Genomic DNA, 13,638 nt, shown 5'->3' with positions numbered 1-13,638 from the left:
ATTACACACATGTGTCACATGAACCCTTGCAGATTGTGTTGATTTCTAGTTGAGGGTCAGAGCAGGTAAGATGGTAATTTACCAGCGATAGCTGCCTCTGTACAAGCACCTGCTGCAACAACTGCCACAGTAGCACTTTGTAATTCTTAACTGTTTGCTGGATAAAAGATCAACTCCATTTACTTTATCACAACAGCCTGAATCTGTCAGCCAAATTTCGTCAGAAACTGTGTATTACGTACATTTGTCCACTTGTACAAAACATGGCAGTGTCACAAATCCATGACAAAATGTGCGATTATGATGTATACCCCTGGCCCTTCTAGGTTTTCTTTCAGGAAATTTTAATGAGATATGAAGGGAATCGCTACACATTGATGTAAATGTGTGAACTGTCACCATTTAGATTTATGTAACTGTCTAACCATGTATCATGTGACATGCAGACATAGCCATGTACAATAATTCTTGCGATTTTAACGCTCAACCCAAATTATTCGCAGCTGAGAGCAAAGTATAAATGTAGGAATTTGCAAGAGTGAGGGAAGTAGAAAAAATAGATGAAAGTTGAAAATGTGCAGGATGAGAAGGAGCTGAGGGTCCATGGATTAACACCTTGTGCCATCCCCTCCAACCTCCACATGAGTGTTTGTGGCTATAACACAAGCAACGCCATCACAGAAAGACACATACAGAGATGTAGGAAGATGACGTGCAGACAAATCAAAACTTACATAGTATCTGTGTAGAGAGCAGCACAAGGGAACATAATTCCTGTGGCTTATTGTGAACCTGCAGCATTTTGCTCTGTGAACCCATCCATCAATTTTCTATACCCGCTTAATCCGTCGGTCAGGTCGCAGGGGGGCTGGAGCCTATCGGTCATCAGGCAAGAGCTCTGTGAACCAATGTGGCTATTTCACAATCTCTGATGAGGTTGAATTTGCAGCATATGATCATGGGATCGTTTAAAATTTGTATTGGTGGAAAGAACTTTTTGGTTCATTGCATTTGCAACGATAGATTCAAAGAGTTTTATTATTTCTTGGATTGCTGTAAGACTGTAATATCAAGTTCCATTTAATAATAAGATCTATCTTAAAAGTATCATAACGGTTAGGCAGGGTTTGTGCATTATAATTGGCCAAACTCATTTTAGACTGGGGCACAGGACAAGATATTTTTACATTTACATATTTGTAAAGAATTTGTGCAGGAATAGCTGATAATTAACAAGCACTAATTAGAAAACTTATAGGAGGTTGTGGTTGAGCTCTTTTTTTTTTTAAATCATGCTAAGCTTGTAGCCTTCCTTTTCTAGTCGTTATTATACGATAAACTGACCAGCCTCTGACATAAGCATCATTTTTGCTCTTCAGAGATATTTGCATCAATCTCCTCTAATGATAAATAAGGACAGTAAATATAGGAGTAATTCTAAATATATGAAGCTACCGTCTAAACATACTTTGTTTGAATCAACATAGGCAGTTTTCCCGTTTCTCTTTTATCCCTTGTGAGTCCTCTGACTGAAGCCCCAAGTAGTAAATAGACTCCTATCCTACTCTACAGTAGTCTCAGGAATCCTGTTTCTGGACCCACCCTCACTCTGTGCCCTGATCCGCCCCTCCCAGTGCCCTTTTAACAGGATCATGTCAGCTCTAAGGAAGTAATCCCTTATTCTTGACAACAATGGATTAAAAACCACAAGAATACCAGGCAGCGACGGATCACATTTCAAATTCCTGAATTATCTCAGCCCTGGTAACAATGCTGCGCCAATTCAACCTCAACTCAGGTGGAACCCTCACAGCTCTCATAAGAGAGAGATGTTTGAACGACAGATGTTGCTGCTGGATACATTTAGGATGAAAAGATTAGATGTGTAAAGATAATTGATGGATTGCCAGGCATTTTAAGGAAAACAGTTGGGCCACATGGAGAAACATATGGATGATGCGGTATTTAATTAAGCCACAGTCACAGCCACAGTCTGTCAGATTAGATTCTCCTTTTTAAAAGAAAAGAGCAATAATTCATTTTTAAAACACTCCCTTTTATATGAATCAATGAGTCAAGAAGAGGATGTTCAAATATGGTTTGGGCTTATTTGGATGTCCATGATTTAATAAAGGACTTTTAAGGACTTCAGAGTGCCTCGGACCCCTTCTCTTTTTACCTCAAGTATGCTACTTTGGATACCGATGAGCACCTGAAGATTTTCATTGCCCCACAGACGCTACTTATTCTCTCTCTCTCTCTCCATATGGTTAGGGTTCGTTTAGAAATATTTGGAACCAAATGAGGTACTGACGAAGCTGCAAGTACAAGAACTGTATCTCTAAAGCTGTGTCTGAAAGATATTTTGATCGAGGCATCACAGAAGTATACATGCAGGAGCAGATGTGTCCATATCCTATTGATCCTTTTAGCCGTACCAAAAAAAAAAAAAAACTTTCATACATGATTCATGACAGTTTAGCACAGCTGCACACATTTTCACATCATAATGCGTGTCACTGTGAGTTGAGGTTTTCGACTCTCTGGCTTGAGATGACTACACACCATTACACCTGATGGACCGTGTTGACAGTGCTTTTTCAAATGTGACAAACAGTGAGAGAAGCAGAATACAAGACAAACCCCCCTTTCCTTGCCTTCTTTTTGCCCTGAGCGCCTGTGATGCCAATCTTACATCGCCCCATCTTATTCCCACTCCGTCGACGTGCATTACCCGACATGCCGGGGCTCTAAGGTTGCACACCTCCACAGTGTGAAATGCACATTTTTACAGGAAGCTGTGAACTTGAGGTAACTGCTGTTTACTGCAGGTGAGGAGCAAAGAAAAAATAACCTAGGGTGATGTGCTTTTACAGAAATGATAGAGAGCCTCCTCCAATGTGACAACCCATCCCCCATCTCTGACTTCTGCCTTGTCAAACTTGATCACCCTAAAACATGGTCAAACAACCTAATAAGGTGCCTCATTTTAAATGGGCATAGGAAGTGGGAAAGACAAAACACTAATCCCCTCCAAGACAGTAGGAGAGAATGAATGTGCAGCGCCACATGCTGTCAACACCATTTTGCAGCGAGCAATTAGATCTTATGAGGAGGATAGAAGTGACATGATCAAGACCGATGCAAGGAAAGGATTCTTCAAAGAACAAGAATTAATTGTACAATGAAGTAATGGCCGAGAGCTGAGGCGAATAGGGAGAATTGGACAGGGTGATCTCTCCTAAAAGGAATGAAATAAAGAGGAGAGGGAGAAGAGGTGGGGGTGCGTGAGACAAAAGGTGACAGCAAAGGAGTGAGGAGAGTGGAGGAAATGCAGACGGGCATGTTTCCATGGGTGCTCAGGAAAGATTTGGGGTGAGGGAATCTTGCATCATCGCAGCGGGCCAATGAAAAGGCTCCGTTGAAATGTTCAAAGGGAGTGTCCTAGCAACAGCGGAGTAAATACCATGGCAGCGACTCTTCCATCTCATAAGGAAAAAAATTCCATTTGTGCACATATGCCCATTCTGATTAACACAGTTTTGATTGATGTATAGATATATATGTATAGATGTGCAATATTGAGTGATTGTTCACTTCATATGTTCAAGATATATGAACAACATTTACATTTACATTTACATTCACATAGTATCATAGCTGGTTCAATTTTATCATATATGGACATGGCTAGGAATATGTGTGTGTTAACATATGTTTTTTATTCAGGGGCAAACATGTGCACAAAGAATGGGCATAGCTATAGTGCACACAGTACACTGTGTGACTTGCAGTGTATGAAACAAATGGAAATCAAATTGCCGTAACGTGTGTGTGTTGTGAGGGCCAACATGGCGATAAAATCACCCGTTAATCTACTAACATGGATTATAACCATAGTCAGTAGATCAGAACTTTCAATTACACACCTCTCCTGTCAGTTTCTGCCCATCCACCCCCCCACCCAGACACACTCTTCCACACACTCCATCACTGCTTTCTCTTTCTGCTTTCCTATTTAGCCATCTCTCCATCCACAGCATCTCCTTCCCTCTGATTCTCTCCGCCCCCAACACACAAAGAAGACCTGCAGAGTCACATAGCAGCACCCCCACCTCCCTCCTCCCACCAGACTTTGTTTTTTTGTTTTTTTTTCAAAAAACACATTCGAGAGAATCAAACTCTACTGAAAAGCCTAATCGCTCATTCATTTGTCCCTCCATTCAGTTTTTTCCCCCCTCCCTCCCCGCTTGCCTCTTGACCACCCCCCCCCACCCCCCCACCCCCGTTGCGTGCACCCACCCCTTCTGATCGGCATTGCAATCTGGGGCTATTGTTTTTAGCAGCCTGTTTGCAGAAACAACTTGCAGCAGCGCACACCTCAAACATCCTTGTCGCTGTATAAAACTGAGCGCCTTTTGTGCTTGTGTCAACAATTCCGGATACAACGCATGTGTCATAACGGATCAGAAAAGGCGACGCGGCACGCTTGACATGCAATTTATCAGTGTGTATCAATGTGATATATGATGCATGTGCTGTGATGGTTCTAGGTCACATCATGTCCTGTGACCAAACCATCATTCATCACTGAAAATACACACACATCGTCACGCATCAACATCAGCGGACTCCATGTTCTCCTCACTGATTCCGACGATAGATCCTTCCTGAGGTGAGATGTGTGTGCTAGTGACTGTGGCAGTGACCATGCCGCTTTGCCCAAGCACTGCAGTGAAAGAGGACAAGACCCGGCTGACCAGCCCCACAGGGTTCAATTCAACACATCCTCTCTGCCCACCCCTGGGATCCTGACCTATCCTTCCACATATTCACTGTACGCCCCATCCAGCTAAAACCTGCTGAAACTAACCACCAGTCACCGGCCAGCCTCCAACATGAGTCTGACCCACATCCATCCTCCTCAGCCTCCTTCACCTGCTCATCATCCTCTCTTTTTCTGTTGGTGCAGGGTGGGACTACCCCTCTCCTTCTTGCTATCAGTGCTATCAAAAAAGAGAAAAGATATCAGCTTACCGGCTGGGCATGCAGGATGGGAGGATGATGCCTCTGACTCTGCTCTTCCTTCCTTCTTTCTGGAGCGAGGCGAAACAGAGATGGATGCAGGGAACAAAAGGAAGGAAACAAAACAAAACGCAGACACCGGGAGCCAAATGAAGCAAGAGGAGAGAGAAGAGAAGATAACTAAAAAAGGGCAAAAAAAGTCCCTGTCTTGCTTTTTTATTCTATGTTTCTCTATGAGGATCCTTTATCCTTGTGAGCCAGAGGGCTGTGGATTCACCTAAACACTGAGCACACGCACTGCCTCACGCCACACAGCCCTCCCTCACGCCACACAGCCCTCCCTCTTCCTCTCTCTATCTCTGCACTAAAGACAGCAGCTGTTGGTCTATGAGAAATAGAACGCTATGTCCCCCCCTCCCTCTCCCCTTCTCCTCCTACCTCTCTTGCTCACAAAGACCCCCATCACACACGCACACACATTCAGCATGTCTTCACAACACCCCCTCCCCCTTTGACTAACATCTCCCACTAGCCTACTGGCAATAAGAGGAGGGGGCGCGACTGCGTGTATGTGTGTGTGTTCGTGTGCGTGTGTGCAGAGTTGTACTGTGTTTGACACTGTTTCAACAGCAGAGTGACTTTTTCTGTCCACACTGTGCTAAAATGAATCATGGTGAGCAGGGATGTGCATCAGGGTATTTTTGCAAATCGTGTGGGTGACTGCCGAGCATCATTTGCAAGTGCGTTGCAGAGGGGAAGGAAATTCACATTATTTGTGGCTATCCGTAGTGAGGGTGTGTGTATTTACTGTTACACCAAACCGTAAAGAAAGAATGTGAGCAAAAAGGAGCAGGTATTTGTAAAAGTTTGCACATGATGTGCTTTTGTTTGAGTGTGTGTGAATAACAACAAGTTTGTGTAGGTATATACGGTACATGTGTCCCTCCTCTGCTCTTGTCTTTCACTAAGATTTTGGGCTGTTAAAATAGCCCATTAGGGACCCTATCAGAGTCTAAGTGTGCACAAAAAGGCAACGTTAAATCAGTCATGGGCATGGCTAAAGTGTCACTCACTATATGTGTGTATGCGTGGGTGTGTATGAGTGTGTGTGTGTGTGTGTGTGTGTGTGTGTGTGTGTGTGTGTGTGTGTGTGTGTGTGTGTGTGTGTGTGTGTGTTTGTGTGTATGGAAGAACAGAATGCCCATTGTCTAGTGGTCTTGTACCCAAACCAGTGCTTGTGGCCCACCCGCGGGACTGGAGCAGAGTGGAAGAGCCGAAGAACAAATGCTGCTGTGCAATACTTCATCACAGTTTATTATGGTGCCACAGTTGGGCCCATAAGGAGGTCACAAAGACTTGGTGCCCTTTTATAAAAGGGTCATGGGAGTGACTTTAGGAGCAGATAGAAAAGTCCAGATGATGAACTCTTCCCACTGTGGCCATTGTTAATATTTGAACAAGCTGATGGGTCAGAGAGGACACTTATAATCTTGCAATCTTAAAGCGCTTTCCACTGAAATTTCCGCTCAGCCACCTCTTATCCATTCAGGGAAAATAGTTAAAGCTCGAATTCATCTAAATTGAACTTTGACATGACACAAAATGGCATTCAACATTTTAAAATGAGCTCATTTAGCCATAATTTAGCTTTAGACACTTATGAGGAATCTCCCTGTGTGATTTTAGCTAGACATTAGGCAAATAATACCACAAATTAGCATAGCCATGTGGTTACAAGTTAACCAGTAACAACCCACTAACGTATCTACTTTTTTGTCATGTAATAGGAAGTCATTGTGGATCAATCAAAAAGAGACTAAACAAAATGGACAAATAACAACAGCTGGCTCCGTATTGCCTGCCATTGCTAGCACCTCTGACAGCTAGCTCTGTGCTGCCTTCTAAAGCTTTATATGAAGCAGAGAGATGGTTAAATGTCAAACAGCGAATATGGATCTTCCTGTTTCTGTGGTTGTGTCTGAGAAGTGGATCTTCTGACTGCTACTTTCACATCACCAAACATTGTCCAACGTTGCTTAACAGGCATAACGTAGGCTATTCTTAATCACATGCAAGCATTTAGCTGAGTTTCAGACCTTATCTTCCCTGATAGTAGGCTACAATCTCAACACTTTAAACTTTAGACATGTGATATCAGAATAAAACATAACCAAAATTAATCAAATTGTTGTGGGAAAAAAAATATATTGCATACTGGCAAGCATTCAAAAAAAGTTAAGCGTTTGTAGAGCTCAACATACTTGAAATCAGCTGTGCTATCTCCATTACAGAGGACGAAAATCACAAAAACATGGTGCTGTGATGATTAAAAAGTCTCCTGTTTGGAGGAAGTGGGTAAACAGAAAAAAACTAGCAGAGATACTCACAGGTTTATAGAGCAGGTGTAAGACTCAATAAAAATACCCTGTCAGTCATGTTTGAGGGTCATTCAAAAAAATGAAATCATGTCCTGTATCATTTTGGGGGAAAACATGCTAAATCTAACTGCTGAGCAAAAACAATGAGCTTGCATACGCCTCAAGAGTAGGTACTACTGTAGCTTCTGGGGATACACTTGAGGTTTCAGACACTTAAATCTGTTGGTGCATGTATTATTGCTTTATCTTGGTAAAGACTCCAACGAAGACAGAGATCATTTATGATTCAGAATCTGGAAGGCTTTCAAATACTGAAATACTCCGGGTTCACAGTTACACCGAGCAGCACCACCCCCGACTCAAATATTCACAGAACCAGATGTTCTCCTTGAGACAAGAGAGGTTGGGGGACAGTTTTGCCTGTTGTCTGTTAATAAACATTGTCTTTGATGGGGTGGGGGGTTCCTCCTGACCAACTGAACTTTGGCAAACTGTTAAATTACTCACATCTCATCTCCCTGTGAAATCCAATTCTGAATGGTGTTAAGACTACACTCACACCCCTTTGTGTGTGTGTGTGTGCGTGTGTTCGTGCGTGTGTGTGTGCGTGTGCGTGTGTGTGTGTGTGTGTGTGTGTGTGTGCGTGTGTGTGCGTGTGCGTGTGCGTGTGTCTGTGTGGTAAATGAAGCAGCAGATACTGCAGACTCCATCCAAGACACATGATCATCACCTGATGTGGGCACATTGCTTTTTAAAATGAGCAGCTCTGCTGCAGTGAAGCAAAATGAGTGAATAACACGTATCCAAGGATACTGAGGAAGGATGATGAGTAAGTCAATTTGCATACGCTTCTGGGGAAAGTTTGTTTGTGTTTTTTTTTTTTAGATAAAGCTGAAGTAATGATTGCTAAGCCTGCTTAATTGCATAGGGGCTCTGTTCAAAGCTCTGTAACTAATATTCACAGTTTTAAACTCTCCATTAAATTCACATCTGCTGTTAAACTGAAAGTATTTTCAGTTTGTTTTTCTCTAATAATTATGAGGCGCAAGATGTTTTTTTTTTTTTTAAACCCAGCTTGTAATGTGGAAAGGTTCAAGAGGTCTATTTAGCTGAAACATTAATTCCTGAGTATTATCGCCAACAAGCGTGAGGTGGAACACCTTGGATTATTTATAGTGTCCATTGCTTTTAGGTAAACTTACTATACATGCTGTCCATTACATGAATGGCAAAGACTGTCTGAAGTGTTCAAGTCTGTCCTCAGATGAGTTTAGTCTCAATAAAGTCAGTGCCAGTCTGTCGTTAAAGTGAAACACTGAAAAGATAGGGGTATAAAGTAATCAAAGCTGGGCAGCTTTGCTATTTTTTTCTTTTAACAGAAATGTCGCAATGCACAATTAATGGGAACTAAAGAATTCAATAAGAAATAAGACAACAGTTGTAGTTTCCTTACTTTTAAAATTACATATACTAGAGCTTTCTTTATTGGTCAGCATGATTACAAACACAGTTGAGTCGAGTCAATTACAGCTTGACTTAACCAACACGGTCCTTGTCCCTGTATTAATGCATGGGAAGAGAATCAAGTTGTCCGACTCCATGTCCTACGCTGTGGAATGTATAAATAAACATTCAAGAAATTCTGCTGCTTCTAGATTTCTCTGTGGGAGATCATCGTACACATAAGTGTAGAGAAGTTCACTGCACAGAAGCAGTCTTTAAGTTGCTTGAACCTCAGCCACATAGTGTGGATGCTTTAGCTTGGTTTTGACAAGCTTGATTTTGTACCATTTTGGTCAGACTCACATGTTTACATACATTTTAAAGTCTGGTTTTGGTCTGACTAATGCAATATTTCGTTTTTTTGTACTGTAATGTAAACGTGCGCAGTGTTATAACAAAACATATACTGACATTTCTTGAGTGCAGTGAATAAGTACATACAGTTAAACAGTGTATTCCATTATCCAGTGTGTCAGATTTCCTTTGCAAAGCTATGAGATTTATACCAAACCTAGCCTGGGCGAAAGCCGACTGTTGACTCCGTCAAACAGTCTGGAAAAACCCAAGAGGAATCCGTTTCCATGGAGGGTGGGACCTTACTCAGCAACTTAAATTCATTGGAGTTCCCTTAACCAATCAGTAATGTTTAGAAAGGACGTAGGTTATGCGCCGAGGTTCATGCTTACTCTCACGAGTCTCTAGCTCGCGAATCACGCTTCCCACATCCGCTTTCATTGTACCAGTACCATTTGATAAAGCAAACTTTTCCCAAAGCCAGTTGGAAGGAGAGCTACGACATCCTTGCCACTAATAAAATTGACGAGGCATTCCTCTTGCTCTTGTTTTAATTGTGTAATGCTCTCCAGAGTTGAGACAACTTCATGGATAGCTTCTAGCGTTCTTCCGTCGCCATGTTTATTTCCGCTGCGGTTGAACTACAATTATATGGACTACAATGGACTTCCCAACCATCTGGCACACACCATGTTCCCTTCTAATATACATTCTAAAACTTGTCTGTTCTACCAAGCCATCATACTCGTCTCATGTAGTTGTTCTCCAAAGCCTGCAAGCCCTTCACTCGTGTGGCTAAGAATTCCCTGTTGGTTGTATTATATGTAATTAATCCATTCCCCATTTTGTTAAATATGATTCCCTGCAACCCAGCCTCAAATCCAGCTGCAACCTCCCTGCGTGCTTTGAGCTCAAAAGGAATCCCTCTCGGCTGCCCTATTGCATCCAAGTAAACGTGCTTATCCCTGATGTAGCCATCACTAGATCTTTTAACTCTCCCTTCTTCCACATCCAATCCTAGCATCTCGTTTACCTTGTCATACACTACCACAACTGATGTGTTCCTCCTCACCAGTGCCCAAAAACCTATCTCCCTGTTGGGTAGCACATTTAACAAAACATGACCTCCACACATCCAGTAACTCTCAGCCACTGGGTGTGTCTGATCCCCAAAAAGATATAGAGTTAAAATGATCATTTCTATATTTTCACAATCCGATCCAAATAAATAAATCCCAATAAATCTTGTTTTCATTTAACATTAGTACTACTTACGTGACTTCCAAAAGCATTCAAACTCACCATCGTAATCTACTCTATAATCAGAGGGAGGCCCATCCTGTGATGTACTATGATTAAATTCCGCACAAGAAGACTCAAATTTGTGGCCCTTCCTTATTTTGAAAACAATTATGTAATTTATTTGGCCCAAACATCAATCTGCACTTAATACCACACATAGGAAACAATACCCATTTATCCTCTGCCGATGTGAACCTACCTTCTCTGCATTCCCGTTGCTGGACCACTGCACAGTCTCTGAAGGTGTGTGGCTCTGGAACACAACAGGCAATGCTCCTGGAGCGTCTGCGCATATGAGACACTCTGTCGCTGTCAGTTCTCTTGTAGTGTACCATGCCCATCTATACCACATATCCTGTGCTGCCTTAACCCCTCTTCCACAGTTACACTGTTTTCCTGACTTTACCTGTGCATGTACACTCCGTCTGTTCTTGGGTTAACATGATCATTCTGTCCTGTAGTGCTAATGGTATCAAGTCCCCCTAGCCTTTCCCGAAAAATCCTTCTATTCTTACAACCATTGTGAACAACTCCTTCTGACCCAATCTGACATGATCTTACCAGATTGCCCCTTTGTCGTGGCGTCCAGAGGCGGTGATTTGGTCGTCTCCTCCACCGGACCCATGATCCACCCCTCCTCAAATACTCGTCTCATGTAGTTGTTCTCCAAAGCCTGCAAACCCTTCACTCGTGTAGCTAAGAATAACTATGTAATTTATTGGCCCAAACATCAATCTGCACTTAATACCACACATAGGAAACAATAACCATTTATCCTCTGCCGATGTGAACCTACCTTCTCTGCATTCCTGTTGCTGGACCACCGCACAGTCCCTGAAGGTGTGTGGCTCTGGAACAACAACAGGCAATGCTCCTGGAGCGTCTGCGCATATGAGACACTCCGTCGCTGTCAGTTCTCTCGTAGTGTACCATGCCCATCTATACCACATATCCTGTGCTGCCTTAACCCATTTTCCACAGTTACACTGTTTTCCCGACTCCACCTGTGCATGTACACTCCGTCTGTTCTTGGATTAACATGATTATTCTGTCCTGTAGTGCTAATGGTATCCAATCCCCCTAGACTTCCCCAAAAAATCTTTCTATTCTTACAACCATTGTGAACAACTCCTTCTGACCCAATCTGACATGATCTTACCAGATTGCCCCTTTGTCGTGGCGTCCAGAGGCGGTGATTTGGTCGTCTCCTCCACCGGACCCATGATCCACCCCTCCTCCAATCGTTTCTTCCATGAACTTAAATTCTTATTAGAATAATTGAGTGTTGATTATGTTAATTAATTCTTAATTAACTATGTGGGATGATTTTCTTTCATTTTAGATTATTTCTTTATTAAATCACTGATAAGTGATTTCAGGGGGGACTATGTGGGAGAAGGATGTCATGACATGCTCATGACTTCTGGCCTAGTTACATCCTGGGCCTTGTTGACTGGTTCAGAATATTGTTGATAGTTAGAAGGAGCGTGTTTATGATAAACTGCGAAAGCTAGGCGCCTCCAGAGAGGGCCACGTACACTTGTTATGATAAAACGGTATAAAAGGGTGTCACCAGATGAGCTCGTCGGACATTTTGTACATTCTGAATGCACGTTTTGCTGTGACGGTTTGTTCAATAAACTCCCCAATGGACGGCTGACCAACGCGGGATTCGACTCTAATTTCTCCACAACATAATGGTGAGTTCTGCGTCACCACTCGCAACTGTTTGCTGATTGGCAAAACACTGAGCGAACCGAGGTAGGGGGATTTGGCCAGACTATGTGCGGAGCCAAAATCTTTGGGCGGAAGTACGTAGGATGGCGTCGCCAGGCTATACCAAACCACAACCGTACACAGAAAACTTTTCCTAAACCTAACCAAGTAGTTTTGATGTCTAAACCTAACCTACTAGTTTTAGCAACCTAACCAGGGAGTTGTGTTCCCTAAACCCAACCAAGTATTATTGTTGTTTAAACCTTTACAAAAAGCGAGACAGTGGGTGAGGCTGAAAGCAAACTAAATGTTCCAAAGTGGTCACTAATTCTTGTGTCATTATTGTAAGATTTATGACTTTACCCGACGTCCCCTCTGACTTCCACTTAAGGAATATGTCTTCTAATCAGTTGCGATTCTAGAGTCTGTGGGGGCCCCAAGCAAAAAAATCAAATGGTTTTTATTTTCCACTAGCCTTGAATTTCCGGCGAAAATTGCCAACAATCGCAAACACTCTGAGGGGCTAGTTCTCCGCGAACATAGCCTAGAGTGGAACTTGACGTGAGTTTGACGAAGTCAACAATGCAATTATGGAATTATAGAATGGCATGTTAACTAGACAATCTTTGACTAAATCATTTAAATTTAACTGTTTAAAGAAAACATGTTCACCACGAACGTTCGCCACTGTTTGAGACAGTTTATAAAGTAACTAGACAATCTTTGATTGAATGCACCTCAGCTCTCGGGGGCCCCCTAGTGGCTCGGGGCTCCAAGCAGTTGCCTGCCTTGCCTGTTGACAAGGTGCGCCTCTGCCTCTAATCATAAGTTACAGCAGAAAGTGTTGGCTGTGAGCATTTAATCTTGAGTTGCCGGTCCAGCACGACATTGAGATGGAAGGACACTTCGTGCAAATCAACTTGTCATGTTATGAAGGACAGATAGTAAATTAATAAAACAGTAAAAGCAAAGATGGCTGAAGCTCTTGACAAGCAGCCATTAGAGAGCAGGACACTTCCGCCTCCTCAGAAATTGCAGTGCTGTATATCCCCTCTCACAGCCACCGGCACCAGGCAGCCCAGAGGACTGAAGTCCTGGTACCAAAAACATCCAGCGCATCATTATGCAGGTTGGTTACTGGATGACTGTAGCAGTGCCTGGCAAAGGCAGTTGAAATATAATTTCTTCAAAGTCCATGTGCTGGGGAAATGAAATGAATTCAGGCTTAACTGTAAAAAATAGCACAGGACAGCATCCAAACTGGAATCACAGAAACTCCATCTAGATAAAATTGATTCATCTTTTATTTACAAAATGACACTTTAACTTTTTTATTTTAAAAAAAGTATCTTTTTTTTGTTAGCTGTAATAGTGGCGATAGGATAGAGAGTGTTTTTTCTATAAACTGGTTCCTGTTTTT

The 13,638-nt window shown here is 42.5% G+C and overlaps 1 protein-coding gene across 2 annotated transcripts in view; it reads right to left on the bottom strand.

Moving 5' to 3' along the window:
- The window catches only part of fam49al (family with sequence similarity 49 member A, like), a 32,848-nt gene extending 27,504 nt beyond the window's left edge, over positions 1-5,344 (bottom strand). For both annotated transcript variants that reach the window (XM_075450414.1, XM_075450412.1), the window contains exon 1: positions 5,038-5,344. The gene's annotated coding sequence lies outside the window, so the exon portion shown is untranslated. The remainder of the gene's footprint in view (positions 1-5,037) is intronic.
- Between the last annotated feature and the right edge of the window lie 8,294 nt (positions 5,345-13,638).

Source organism: Odontesthes bonariensis, chromosome 18 (assembly GCF_027942865.1).
Source record: "Odontesthes bonariensis isolate fOdoBon6 chromosome 18, fOdoBon6.hap1, whole genome shotgun sequence".
Lineage (NCBI taxonomy): Eukaryota > Metazoa > Chordata > Actinopteri > Atheriniformes > Atherinopsidae > Odontesthes > Odontesthes bonariensis.
This window is presented reverse-complemented; position numbering and strand designations above follow the sequence as displayed.